Below are 15,292 nucleotides of genomic sequence, written 5' to 3'. Positions count from 1 at the left end.
CAAACACTTTTAAACCACCTTTTGTGGCTTTTTGTTCTGAGGTCCCTTTCTCTGTAGTATTATGGGAATCAATACCCACCGCACCACCAAAAAAATGTAATACGCAATTTTGACTACTTAGGAAAATACGATTAAGAACACAGAATCTGTGCAGGCACGGATGTTAGAAGTCTACAAAAAATTGTAACAATAAAGGTAACCAAAGCCCTCCTGCTTTTTTGTCGGGCAACTCAGGAAAGTTTCCAGGTATGAATTATACCACCCAAAACCTAGAGACGTGTAAGTGGCCGTGACCGTTTTGTACACACCTTGTCGCAGCATGCAGATCAGACGCTTTGCCGTGTTGTCAGGTTGCAGAAGAGCCGGAGGTTCGTAAGGGGTGTAGAGATGCCTCTGGCTCACCAAAATCGTGACTTTCCTAAACAATAAAAAATTTCAGTTTACTGTTATAATCTCTGTTTTAACTGCAAACTTGCGATTTAACAAGATCATGTTGTATTCTGAAAAGTCTCGTACAACCAGCTCCAGGAAGCTGCATCTGGCTGTGCAAATGGCCGATTATTACATCACAGGCGGTTATTTAACATGTAAATGGTACTGCAGCAAACATGAATCTACTATCAGAAGCTTCACTCAAACGCAGATCTGTAGTAAGTGAAGTGTGAATCGTACTATGAAGAAAATTATTTAGCACATGAAAAGCGTTCGAAAACCTAATTTCTTTATGCGGCGCAACAAAACACTGTCCCAAAGAACGATGCGCTGAAAAAACAGACCTCCCCCCCCCCCCCGCCTTTTCAGGAGAGAGAGAACAAAAAAAAATTCAGTTTAAAAAGAAACATTTCTGTCGAAATCTCGGCGTCTTAGTAACACCAGAAACCTTTACAAGTTCACGAGAACACACAGGACATGCAACACAAGAAATGCAGGCTGTCTGACGTCATTCTATAAATAGAACAATTTGTATATAAGCTAAAATTTGGCAATGCGTCAGACGAAGCAATCGGGTGCAATCTCACGCAGTCGTTAGCCGTGAAGACAACACATCGACGTACTTCTAGAAATACGTATACAATATTTCTCGCTGAGAAATTGCGGACACAAACGGTAACTTTTCCTGATTGAATTTTGTGCCCATTCAGATCAAATAATCCCCGGCGCTAGCACACTTCATAGAAGAAAGCAAATAAACGATAAAGCTTTAGCCAACATCAACACGTATCAGGGCAATTTTCATGAAACTGTATGCAATATCTGCACTGCCACAAAACAACGAAGATTCGGAAAGCACATCTATCATTTTTGTCGCTTTACTATTCATCTTGTGATCAATGTAACAATGTACACTTCACGGAATACAAGAATTCGCGCAAGCGCCCGACTTACCTTTTAGGCGTACTCGGCTACCGCTCCTTCGTGTCACAGGTTCCGCGCCATCGTACAGGTACCGCGGCAAGAACCGTCGGTTTACGGCCCATCCAGCGTAAGCACTGTAGAATTGTGGATGAACTAGTAGCACGTGATAACACGACTTTGAACAAATTCTTCCGTACACTCTGATCCGATGCGAGCGTAGCGAGAGTACCTGAGGCTTTTCACGAGCCGGGAACAAAGAAAGTGTGACGGGCCTAACTACGATAATCATCGGCGTAGCATACGAAGGATACTGCACGCTACATTACGCGGTCCCAGGGGTTTTGGATCACTAATACACAGAAAAAGGACCACACTTTCTGTCGGCACAGCGTACACACCAATAAACTACACATCGGCCGGTGTTAATGCAGCGCGCACGCACATGTACCGACATGCCGACAGCATGAAGACGGGAAAGTAGTAGCAGCTGTAATTTTGCCGGCACTCTCGTGCTCCCGGTGGCGCCATCTGTTGGCCGGCACCAGAAGCGACCGTGTTTACGGTGATCGCATGGCGTTGTGTGGCACCCTGTATATATGTACGCTTAAATCCAGGCTGTGAATCGACCCATAGTACCACTGCTGTATTTAATGCAGGTTATGTAGCCATTACCTCATTTCAATTAATATTAATTAATTGCCTTAGGTTACTGTCATTGCCAGACTGTGCTTATAATAATGAGTGGCAAAGTTTTCGTAATGTAAAAATGGCAAAACTAACCGCTTTTTAATGATAAAACCTATCATGGTTCAGAATATATATATTCGTATACGTATATATACACACGCGCGCACTGGGCGTGCACACAAATTATACAGACAAGTCCGCAGGCTGTCTGCACGGAGTCTGCAGAAAATCTGCAGACTAGGTATACAGGAAGGACGAGTCCACAGGGAGGTGACTGGGGTGACTGGTTGGTGACTCGCGGGTGACTGAAAGGTCAAACCCATTTTTGTAAGGGAGACCAGCAAACTCTCTGGATGATATGTCGTCCGACAACATATTTATATTTACATCACCCATTATGATAAAGGGGGAGGACGAATCGCTCAGGAAATGTAGTACCTGTTCTAGGAAATCATAGAACGTCAGTTTGTTCCCAACGGTGGGCGATATATAACCACAACTGTGACAAAAAAGTTTAGGTTTGAAACTGTGAAAGATTAGGTTTGCATCTGCTTCGAAAGGGGTTGACGTCATTGAAAACCCTCGTGACACCAGTGTGTCCGGTTTCACTCTTTGTAGAGCCAAGTGTGGTGAATTCAAGTGACGTCACAATGTGTAATCGTTGTGGGTGTCCTTTACAGCGTTCCTTCTCCGGCATGTTTCGCGGTAAAGATTACGGTTGCGTAAGCTACTCCGAGTGAAAAAAAAAAAAAACACCGCATATCCACGGGGTCAATGATGATGAGTGGGCGAAGCTCCGGAGTGAATCATCGGTAAACCGTGAATCTTCCGTGTAATTCGCCATGTCTCGCCGCACTAAATCGAATGATTGACTTCCACCAATGACACGCGCCATATGTGACGTCATTCCTATTTTATAACAGCGCCCTTCATTATAATTGCACCATCTCCCGCTTAAGGGGACGCTAGCACAAACGCGTTAGAAACGTGCAGTACTCTCTAGTAAGGGGGAGAGGCCACAGCGTCTTACGCAGCCGTTTACACATGCCGGAACGTGCACTGCGTTTGCCGACGCCATCAGCGTTTATGAATACGGGGGTAAGGCGGAGAGGCCACAGCGTCTTACACCAGCTTCTTACACGGGCCGTAACGCGCTAGAACAAACGCGTTAGAAACGCGCAGTCTTTCGTTAATGTTGGGTATTTATTGTCATCGTGGTGCGTGTGTCCATGTGCGCTTCGTGGCGTAGTGGTTAGCGCCGCGCGTTCGGAAGCGAGGGGTCCCTGGTTTGATTCTGCGCTACGGACACAACTTTCGGAATTTTTTTTTCATAAAAGTAGACGTGGCTACCTACCACGACGACGACGACGACGACGACTACTACTACTACTACTTACTACAGAGGAGGGACAGACCCACACCCTAAGGAGCTTCGCCCCTAAAAGTACCCAACATCACCATGCTCTAGCATGGTGATGTTGGCTCTAGCATGGTGATGTGATGGTCGTGACATCACCATGCTCTAGCAACTCATTCAGTTCATTCCAGGCTGCCATGGGTCGAGTCGAGGTGTTGGGAAGTCTAGAAGTCGTAGTTCACCTCGCGGGCGAACGACCACTCGAATAGCGTTGGGTGGGACTGGTGGAAGCTGCTTGCTACGCTGCACTGTGAGGCGCGTCTCTTTGGTCGCAGGTGGTAGGCGGGCCGGCGTCTTGCCGCTGCGGGTAGCGGCTGCTGCCTCGTGCGCCGCGTTCCTGGCGTTCGGGTTAGCTGCCTCGGAGGTAGAGTTGCCGGAGTGGTGAGGTGGTTTCGGTGAACTGGCTGGTCGGGCGGCGTACGCATTATACAGCACTCGTGTCCAATCGTCTGACGAAGGCTCTTGTGCGGTTATGGTGTGGCCTTCAACCATTACTTCTATCATAACGGCTGGCGTCGCCGGCGGTATCGGCGGAGAGGCAAAGTCAGGGCGAGGCTTAACTGGGCAGCTGAGCGTCTCGGTCCGATAATCGTTCTCAGCACAAAAAAGGTCGGATTTCGCCCGGAATGGGCGGTTCCCCTGTCTTCCTTAGGTACTTATGTCGCTTCTCGAGCAGATTAGTGGCCGTGGAAGAGATTGGGTAGGAGCAGCACGTACCATTTGCCGGAGCCGACGTTGCAGGCATCCGCTCGCGTTGGCCCCTACGCGGCGTCTCTGATTAGCGGCAACAGAGCCAGCTGTGGAAGCAGACGACGACGACAAACGCGGAAGCAGTGGCACGAGCGCGTGCCTCGTTACCATGAAGGCTCTGTTAAGAACTTGGGGCTTCGAGTATACTATCAAAACATAACGCACGAGCATAATATCAAAGCTAATTATTTCGACCTTGCAGTGGGTGGTATGAGGTTGCATTACAAAAAGTGGAGTATTGAATGCTGAGATCCATCGACGTAGACGCTCAAAAAAAGAACTCGCGCTCAGTATGCAATAAAGAATGCGACGGGAAACGACTGAACATGAAACAACGAGGGGTGAACGTACTGGCCGCCATGAGTTGTTCCGGCCACATGCTACAGCACAGAGTTGTGCTTTACGCCTAGACGCGTTCAGAACGACTTTCTGACCAAATAATAATGTGGCAGAACCTTGGCTAGAGAACTCATCAAAATGCAAAGTCAGCCATGGCCCTTTCTAAATATTAACTCCTTCATCTGTATTATGTTTTAACGTAGAGATCAGTGCAATACCTGCAGGAAGAACGTTCTCCAATCTTTCTGAATCATTTGTGCCCTCTCTCTTAACAAATGAAGGGTAGAGGGCGAGAGAAGGACTTACGGACTCCGAGGAGCTCGATTAGTTGTTATTCTCAACGATACGATAAAATGTACCATGAGGGCAATAAACCACGACGGCGGCAAGTTACCTTCTTGCCCATTTTCAGCCTCCCTCCCCCCTTAACTAAGTATTTCCACGTGTAAATAAACAAAACAATAAATTCCCCCTGTGCTTTCTCTGAAGTGTGGAAAAATACCAGGATCAACAATAATCTATAAAATTCAGACAGATATTAGATTACTGTGTCCTAAGATATTACCCAGGCAGTATAATTACTCTGGCAACCGGCTATTTTCAAAAAAATGTCAAAGAATACGGATTACGGTTGTGCTATCATTAATATTATTCCGCGAAATTGTGAACGCAGTCTTTCAGTGCGGTGGTTATATATATATATATATATATATATATATATATATATAGTCGAATTAGTCGAATATATATAAGTCGAATTCAATTGCGTGGTAATAAACAATTCCAATAGAGACATTTTTACAGCGAAGCTGTCTATGCCTAGGCTGAAACACCCGTGTTCCGACCGCAGAAACCCTCGGGCGAGTGAAAGCGCGCGTCCCTCGCGCGCTTTCACTCGCACATACAACATATGGCGCGCGCGACGATTTTATCGCCCTTGTACTTTATACGGAACCTCACGGCAACGGCAATGGCAGAAATCCGCTGGGAGGGTCCATATAATAACTATCGCAATAATAACATCCTAAGCTCGTTAGTTACGTGTGGCGTATACCCGCACTGGATATGCAGGTATGCGCAAGGAATAGGCGGGTGTGAGCAGGGACAAGAAAGAAAAAGTAAAACTGTGGCTCCCATCCACGCTCTAAAGGTGGTTGGACAGAGAGGCTGTAAACGACACCCACAACGATTACCCATTGTGACGTCACTTGAACTCCCACATGTGGCTCTAGAAAGAGTGAAACCAGAGTCAAGTGAAATGTACTTCACCACACTCTTTACTACTTCACAACTACCTTATATTCACGCTATTCTTCTGGCGTCTTTAGTTTCTGTGGTCTAAACCAATTGAAAAATTTGTACGCGAATTGTGCGAGATGTATGCATATCGCACAGATTTGACGAGAAGTGTGCGAAATGCTGCGCATATTCAACGAAATATCGTAGAAAATGTGCGAGATCTGTACGCATGAGCTGCGCAGACTTCACGAAGTGTACGAGATCTATGCGAGTTGCTACGTGAATGCATGTGCGAGATGAGTGCGATGTGCTGCGCCAACCTAACGAGATTATGTACGAGGTGTGCGAGATAGCGTGTGATGTGTACGCACCGTAGTCATATGAGCAACGAGATCTTTGCCGATGACTACGAATTGCATACAAAGTGCATGCACCTAAGTCGTAGTGTATACAAAAGCTCGTGCATGACAGCAAGATTTTATGATGGGTCGTTTGTAGCACATGCAAGGACATAATCAATGTGCTGTATGACGACGTTGAACCATTGTGCCACATATAGACGCATAAACTGCAGAGTGAATAAGAGCTCCAGTGTTGAATTTCTGCAATTTCATATAATGGACACACACATCCCCATCAAAGCTCATGTCAGTCCTAATGATGCAATGATTTTCACTTGGGGACATATTCTCGGATAATCACTTACGGCAATACTATTGCCTTCGTGTGACGCATTGTTTAACCAGCCAATAAGCGCGCACTGACAGTGATATAGCCAAAAGCTGTTGTCTGAGAGTACGTCCCTTGTTCAGAGTGGATCACCCGAAGCTTTTAATGCAATATAGGGTTGAGTACCTTCACAGTTTCGGGAAAAAATGCTATAGGTTTGTTTTTATGCAGAATAAAAGAAGCTGGCAATGCGATTATAGCTCATTTAAAGCACATCCAACAAGGATGAGTTGGCAAATGATTTTATGGCATGCAGTTTGATCAGTAACAGAAGATGTACGCGCTTTGTCACACCCTAATCATATTGCTTGCGTCACAGCTGTCAGTCAGAGGTAGCAACGCAGAAATTTCAAGCTGCACATTTTCCAAACAGCTAAGTGTGCCCCCCCCCCCTCCCCACAAGAGGAGTAATTCACGAAGAAAGTTGGGTTAGTTGGTGTTGATGCAGTTGCTGTGACGATCAGGAAGGCAGTGAAGACCCAGCTCCGAATCACTCTACCGGACGACTTCTGCCTGCGCACCCACCTGACCAACAATGATTTCACCATGGGAACAACACACTTCCCAACAGCCGAGACTCTCAAGATGCTAACCTCCCTCGCAATTGGAGACCAAACCTACCCTTGCGCGGCTTACGTGGCGCCCCCACCGGGGGCTACCAGAGGAGTCATCACAAACACCTATGACGACGAGACCCCAACGCAACTCTACCAAGACTTGGTCAGAAGACACCCGGAGTACACCATACTAGCAGCCCGACCCACGGGAAAGACGCACTCAATCCTAATCACCTTCGACACAAACGCAAGTCCCGTAGTCCATCAAGTACATGGGAGCCATCCACCGCTGCACGCTATACGGCGGCAGTCCGGATGCCTGTACAAGTAGCAGACAGCCGGGTCACCATCACGACGTATGCGCAAGCCCCAATATCAATGTTTGCCCCCGCTGTGGAACACAGCCTTCGCAACAGTACCCTCCTTGTACGCCCAAGTGCATTCTGTGTGAGGGCCCTCACCTTACCGGCGCGGGATCATGCAAGGGACGAAACCTTCACTAGCAACGGAAACAGTAAGCCACGCAGAAACGCAGCAGCAGGAATCAGTTCCACCCAGGGACAGTTTTCCCCAATTGTCATCCGGACCTACCCAGCCCAACCAACACAAGCAAGCCTGGACAGAGCCATTGAAACAAGCCTGGAACACGCCCCTCTCTTCTCACAAGCACACGACATCCATGACAGTGAATCCCAGTTTACAACAGGCCTTGGCGAAATCCCAGTAGGAGGCAGCGGCGGCCAAAGCAGAAGCTACAGCAGCCCGAGCAGAAGCCGCCGCTCTTCAGCAATGCATCGCCAAACTGGAAGCCCAGATAAGTGCTCTTGCCACTGGATCTACCACTTCACCCACCCCCGTTCCAACCGCACCTCAACCTCCTCCCCTTAACCCACCCACCGACCATACCTTGCCCAGCCACTCCAACCCTACTTCCTCTCCTGATTCGCTAGCAATGGAGGCTGACACGGAACCCTCTACAAATTCACTCCGTGCACAACGGCCCCTCCCTCCACCCCCATCTCACTAGACGACATTCCAACCCTGCTTCAGTCCTTTGCTGCTCGCTTTGAGGCAAAATTGCAGGACGCTATCACTCCCATCAACCAGGAATGTGCAACCCTCAGACACGGTTATCCACATAATACGAGACAATGCTGCTCTTAATCACCGATTCGACGTGCTAACCCAAGGATTTTCTGACCGCTATAGCGATCTTGAGTTCCGGCGCAATTATTACGCAACCCGCCTCCCAAAGCGGGACTCCACCCCAAGTAGACGTAAGAAGCCTAAAGCAGCTTAAGGACAGGACAACCCTATCCATACATAACACTTCTACACTTACCCCAACAACTGGCTCAAACCCCCAACAACCATTCAGCCTTTACGCCGACGACATCACTGTCTGGGCAAACCACGGCAGTGACGCCGAAATAGAACAACATCTACAATTGGCACTAAATACAATCGACACATATGTACAGGAGCGCGGCCTGACCTGCTCCCCTTCCAAATCAGAGCTCTTTCTCTACCGCCCCAAGCAACATGATTCAGTCATTCTTCCATCTCCCTTACGCTAGGTACCCATCTATCCCACTAGTATCCAAAATCCGCGTGCTAGGACTAGTTCTACACTCTCACGGCGCGCACGGAGAAGTCATAAAGACTCTCCAAACACAGCGCTCAACAGACCATCCGACTTATTCGCCGCATAGCGAACCTCCGGGCTGGCCTACGTGAGCGAAACGCACTTCGCCTTACCCAGGCTTACATCATAAGCCGCACCCCATATGCCCTTCCATACCTACCCCTCCGACAGAAGGAGACAGACCGGGTAAACTCGCTCCTGCGGAGTTGCACGAAAATGGCTCTACGCCTTCCCCCCAGCACATTCAACGACCGACTCCTCAAACTCGGTGTCCACAACACCTTTGAGGTACTCACAGAAGCCACCTTTACGGCACAAACATGTCTTCTAACTCGGCCGCTGGCCGCGCTCTATTATCCCAATTAAGCCTAACCGAAATTACACACCCTACCGACGGTGTCCCAATTTCTTCTATCCTCCGCTCTAACCTCAACATACCTCCCATCCCCAAGAACATGCACCCTGAGCGAGATGGGAACCGCAGAATAGCAAGGGCTCGGGCCCACCACAAACAGTTCAGCGAGGACCATGATGTGGTCTACGTGGACGCAGCAGAATATACGTCATGCTCCCGTATGGCCCTGGCGATAGCCTACAATCAGGCAAGGCTTCTAACCTCCAGCTCAATCATCACCAACTCCACAACAGAGGCAGAAGAGGCAGCCATCGCGCTTACTTTCATCTCTACATCTAACACCAAAATTATGACCGACTCCAAATGTGCCATTCTCAACTATGCCAACGGCTACATATTCCACACCGCTGCTCGCTTACTACTCTTCTGGCAGCCCCGGCGCCCCATAACCCTCATCTGGATGCCAGCACATGCCGGCCTTCCTGGCAATGAGGATGCTCATTCCCAAGCCCGAGGTCTCACATTCCGGGCAGGAAGCTACAGTCGAGCCCCCTCTACGGGCCGGAGAGCGCCTGCTTTCTTTCAGTGATATCCTTTCGTACTACCGGGACGAACGAATGGAATACACACAACCAGCCCCATCCCTCACCATAGCGCAGGCTGGGCACTGGTGACGACTACAAACTCGGACTGCCCCATACCCTATACTGCTACATGCGCGATACCCAGACCAATTCCCCTCCTCATGCAAACTTTGCAGTAAACCAGGAGACTTCAAGGGCTCTCCTTCGCTTTGTAAGGGTGCGTCCTCACAGTAAGGGAGCACCCAAGTGCCATGTAGGGGGCGTCGCCCCCACCATCAATGGCAATAAATGTCTCTACCACCGCCGCTAATAATACCAGCGCATAATTTCACTTCTCTTCGGTCGTCGTAATGGAGAGGCCACGTTTTTGGGGGTAAGAGCCATTTCTTAAGGGGGTATGAGCCATTCAATCTATTATGTAACGGACAGAGAGAGAGAGAGAGAGAGAAGTGACTTTATTTGCACCCATCAAATAGATGACGGGGTAGTAGCTTCAGCCTAAACCCATACTCATCCTCCCTGACCATCGGCCGGGATCCCTTGGGACGCGGCGGCGGTCAGGGCGAGACCGATGACTTGTCGTTGAGCATTTTCTTCTTCGTTGAGTAGCAAGGGCTCCCAGGATTCTCTACATCTATCTGGCTCATCAAAGCTATAGGACAGATTTAACTTTGAAGAAATTTCATGGAACTCCATCCAGAATGAACGCGCTCGGCAAAGGCCTCGTCGTCGACGTTCCGATTCTAGCGTGAGGGCCTCCGAAGCCCAGGCGAAACGTCATCGAAGAGCCGCGGACCACGAGTTGGGGGAACGCGATGCTGAGCACACATGTCAGCGTCGTCTAGCCCTCCAGGAACCCGACACCGGTGGTGCACGCCTCGGCAACGCTAGCGCCAACTTCCCCGGTGGGATGGCCCGGTTTCAACGCGAGTTTCTCAACCGGAATGTGTGACCGGTTGTGGATTGAGCACAACGTGGCGCTCGTCAGTGCAATTCCTTCGGAGGAATACCGAAGAAACACACTACAAGCTTCGCTTGCCCCCATCTTCTCGACAGGGGAGGGATTACTAATTTTTGTTTAAAGCGAAGTTTTCATTGCCTCTTCCTTCGACATCTACGCTTCTGCTGCTTCTGCTGCTGCTGCCGCTGTCCCGCTGCGTGAGAAGTTGGTTCAGAGCGCGTATATGCATGAAAGCAGCACGACCGAGAGGAAAGGCAACGCGAGAAACTTGTTTGGACCTTGCCATCGCGTCGCCACGATGCCTTCTGGAGTTCTCCGGCTGTCTACGCAATACCCTCTTGACTGCTGTAATTATCCATACACCCCCACAAAAGCATAGCTGGAACTGCAGCTCTCACCTTTTGTGCAACGGTCTGGATGGAAGGTAGATTTTAAGGGTAGAGAGGAGGTAGAGAGATGAGACAGAGAATGAATAGAAGCGACGTAGTCACGAAATGAGTGAACTCATTTCTTGCCGCTATTCATTCGAAAATCGCATACATAGGGGGAGGGAGGGAAAATGCGACGTAATAAAGCAAGGAAACACTACTCTTAGACACGGCAACAGTTGCGGACAAAGTAGATAAAAAATCACCAGCCCTTCCCCTGTCGAGAAAATGGGGGTAAGCGAAGCTTGTCGTGTGCGTATCTGACCTTCGTAGTGATTGTCTTTCTTTCTCTCTCTTTTTATGTCTTTTTTCTCCCCTTTTCTCTCTTTCTCTCTGTCTCTCTATCTCTCTATTTTTCTTTCTCCCTCTATCTCTTTCTCTCTCTCTTCCTTTCTCTGTTTCTCTCTGTTTATCTTTCTTTCTCTCTCTCTTTCTGTTTCTCTCTTTCTATGCCGGTCTCTTTCTCTCTTTCCTTTTGGTCCCTGGTATGTGCCATTGAGCTTGGACCCTTTCTGCACAATCACCAGGATCGGCCCACTTTTCAGCGTGACACCACCACGACCACCACCACCGCCGCCGACACTTGTGAGCCTATAAAGCTTCGCTTAATAAATTAATCTCAGTACGTTTCTACCATTTCTGAAAAATAAACACCGCGCAACGTTATCAAGCGGATAACTGACGTAGGGCGTGCAGGCGCGAAGCCGCATTAACTAACCGCAGCGTCTCGACGACATTGTGGAAGCATCCGCCCACCAAATCAATACTTCGGTATCCGCCGGGGTAGTCTTTTGGCAATGACGTTGCTCGAGGTCGCGAGTTCGATTTCGACCGCATGAGACTCATTTCCAGGTGGGCGAAATGCAAGAACGCTTGCGTACCCTGAATTAGGTGCAGAATAAAAGATCCCAGGTGATCAACATTAAAACGAGTCCTCCACTGCCGCGTTCCTCATAATCCGATTGTGGGCTCGGCACGTCAAGCGCCATAGTTTAATTAAAGTTTAACGCTTCTGCCCCGATGCGTTGCGCATTGTGAGGCAATGACATATTGCCACACCTTGCAACATGTGGGACATAATTAGAAAGCCGAAGACGCGCGCTAATCCACGCGCCATGCGCCGGCACCTGCTTTGACGGGCGCCAGCGAAGAGGCAGACGAAGTTACTCCGATCAACGCGCGGGGGCCTGAGCTTTTGCGTTTGTTCAGCTGGCGGTCAGGGACTCGACGCTCAACGCCTCAACGCTTCAGGTCGTCTGTTCTCCTAGAACGTGACAATATATATATATATATATATATATATATATATATATATATATATATATATATATATATATTGCAGCGGACAGGAGTACCTTTGCAGCGGACAGGAGTACCAACCAGGAGATCGGGTTCTGGTCTGGACTCCTGTCCGCTGCAAAGGCCTATCCGAGAAACTTCTCAGCCGGTACTTCGGACCTTATAAAGTGCTGCGGCGAGTGAGTGACATCAACTACGAGGTTCTTCCTGACGGCAGCCAACCTACACGACGTCGAAAGACACTACCCGAGATTGTGCACGTTGTGCGGCTGAAACCTTACCGCACTCCATAACCACCATAGTTTGTGGACCATGCCATTCCTTTTTTTATTTCTTTTTGTCGTGGACAATCATTGCCTCAGTGACATTGCCCTGCGTTTTATGACTGCGCGTCAGCCAGCGTTCGTGTGTGCATGTGTCTTCCACGCGTGTACTTCTACGTTCTTCCTGTAGTGTGTGTGCTTCTTTTAGCATCGAGTCGATGCTCTTCCGAGGAGGGAGAATAATGCCACACCTTGCAACATGTGGGACATAATTAGAAAGCCGAAGACGCGCTTCAGGTCGTCTGTTCTCCTAGAACGTGACAATATCATATGGTAAGGTTAAAAAGAAAAAAAAAGGAAACCAAAGTACCCCAGCCCGTGCCACTAGGTATAACGGGCTTGAGGCAATGACAGTGATAACTATATCGAAGGCTATGAACAATGGCGCACAACACCACTTCAAGCAAACACGTTTCGCTTTGTGTTATGTGTACTGCGCAGACAAACACAAGTGGGTTCCGCAAGGCTACGTTTAACATCAACTCACCCCTCTAGTATTGCACTAAACGCTTACAAACGTAAACGTCACTGCCAATTATCTTCAATCAACGCAAACAGCACAGAAAGCTTCGCTTACATGGATTCCCACAGTGCGTGGGATCCGCATGATGTTCTATCAGCATTACCACCGCGAAAAGGAACTTGCGGAAAAAATGATGCGCGAAGATATAAGGCTGAAAACACGTGCATGTTTTACGATCCTAATGCAGATCTTCAAGCGCACCCGCATACACACACACACACACACACACACACACAAAAAAAAAGAACTGAACAAAAAGACAGGCCGGCGCCATCTTGTTATACATTGCGAAACCGAATCTTGGTCCCCAGCTAAAAGTAGCCAGAACCAAAAGATCGAAAAACATCTGTTCAGCCTGAAAGAATTTGCGCTTTTTTAATTTCTTGATTCCACAAAAGAGCTCTGTCTGATAAATTGCTGCAATACGAGCTGTACGAGCATTGCGATAATCCGCACGAAAATAACGTTTTGCACCTAGCGACCGCAAGATAAATGAACGCCCACTCATGGCAGAGTTTGTGCTCCATTTGAGCGCTATCTCGTACTTTTCGTCACCGTATGAGGTACACCCTGTGCGCAGTCGACTTATCGGCGGGATATCGGTTACCGACAGCGCATTATCACCTGAATCCTCGACGGGGGGCACCTTGTATTTCGCTCAGGCACTCACCGTGACGTCGGGTCCGCGCATACGCTCACAGTACGTCTGGCAGGTTCTCCTCTCCGGCCTTCGTGCTGCGTGGCTATTCTTTTCTAGGGATGATGCTGACTCTGGTTGCTTTGAAGAAAGCGTGGACGCTCCTGCCGCGCTCACCAGAGAACGTGCGGAAACGTAAAAATCACAACCCGGAGACGGGAAAGCCTGCGACCGCTTACGCTGAGGCTATTGCGGCCGTAAACGCACTGGAGCAGCCATCTCGCTAAGCGGGCAGCTGAAAAAGGAAGAATGCCAAATGGCCGAGCGGCTTATCGTAGATAACATTCTGACGCAGTTGCGTTACTTGCACACTCGAGAGAGACAAAATGGAAAAAAGAAAATACTTTAATAGGTGTTTAGGTCGCTCGCTGCAGGACGGCACAGAGGTACGCGTTATCAGCGCTTGTATGGGAGAACGTGTTGAAACAACTACTACAATTCCGGGACGAGTGATAAAGAACTAGTTATATTTGCGCACAGTAGCTCGTGTGAAATTTTAATCGAGACAGAAGCATTAAGTGCAGCCAGGTCAGGTCTACAAGGAAGTCGTTATGATCGAGATCTTCGGAAGCTGCTGAAGCCACAGGCAATATAAACGCAACAGACGCTACCGAAAAAAAAAAGTTGTCGCAGTTTCACCTGAAAGGCGAAGCATCAGTTGTGATAGCAAACTTGTAGAGAGCTATACGGAGTAATGATATTAGCTTTATCAGCTGTATAAACTTGGACATGCAGCAGCATCGGCGACACGCAGAACTGCTGTCGACGCCATCGGCGTTTTGCCCGCGTTCGCTCAAAATGCGTGCGGCGTTGGTGACTGTTGCCGGAGCCTCTGATATAAATAGGCACTTGGTGCCACAGCTAATGGTGCATCCAGACGAAGGACCGAATCCGGATTTTTAGCGGACGCGGACGACTATGCCACGGACCGTCCGGCTGCAGGCGCATCCACACGGCGGACGAAGCCCTAGCAGACGACAGCGCCACCGAGCCGGATTACTCTCGACCGCAGCCTCTGCGCTGGCTAGCAGCAGACAGGTTTGAGAGTTTCTTCCTGCAAAATGGCGGCCAGCAAAAAGCGACGTTTGGCCCCTTCTAGCCACCATAGTTTGGCCGTGATGGCTGTTGTTCTGTTCGAGATTGACGAGGACTTTGATTTGTTTCCACGAAAACGGCGTTGTTGGCGGAAAGACTGAATGGGAAGGAAATAATTGGGGGTCCAAAACCTGCTCTACGAAGAGCTCCTGAAGAGTGACCTCGACGAATATCGGAGGCTGCTTCGTGTAAGCAGAGAGAAGTTTCTGCAAGTGCTGTCGCGCGTGGGGCCCCGCATACGAAGGGAGGATACCGTTATGCGCCGTTCTATATCAGCGGAAACCACGGTTTAAGAAATATACTCTTAC

The 15,292-nt window shown here is 48.9% G+C and overlaps 1 protein-coding gene across 1 annotated transcript in view; it reads right to left on the bottom strand.

Moving 5' to 3' along the window:
- Positions 1-14,505, bottom strand: part of LOC119441379 (solute carrier family 52, riboflavin transporter, member 3-B) — a 91,558-nt gene extending 77,053 nt beyond the window's left edge. The window contains exon 1 of the mRNA XM_037705990.2: positions 13,863-14,505. The gene's annotated coding sequence lies outside the window, so the exon portion shown is untranslated. The remainder of the gene's footprint in view (positions 1-13,862) is intronic.
- Positions 14,506-15,292: the final 787 nt, after the last annotated feature.

This window comes from Dermacentor silvarum, chromosome 2, assembly GCF_013339745.2.
Source record: "Dermacentor silvarum isolate Dsil-2018 chromosome 2, BIME_Dsil_1.4, whole genome shotgun sequence".
Taxonomy (NCBI): Eukaryota; Metazoa; Arthropoda; class Arachnida; order Ixodida; family Ixodidae; genus Dermacentor; species Dermacentor silvarum.
The sequence above is the reverse complement of the archived record's forward strand: the minus strand, read 5'-3'. Positions and strand labels throughout refer to the sequence as shown.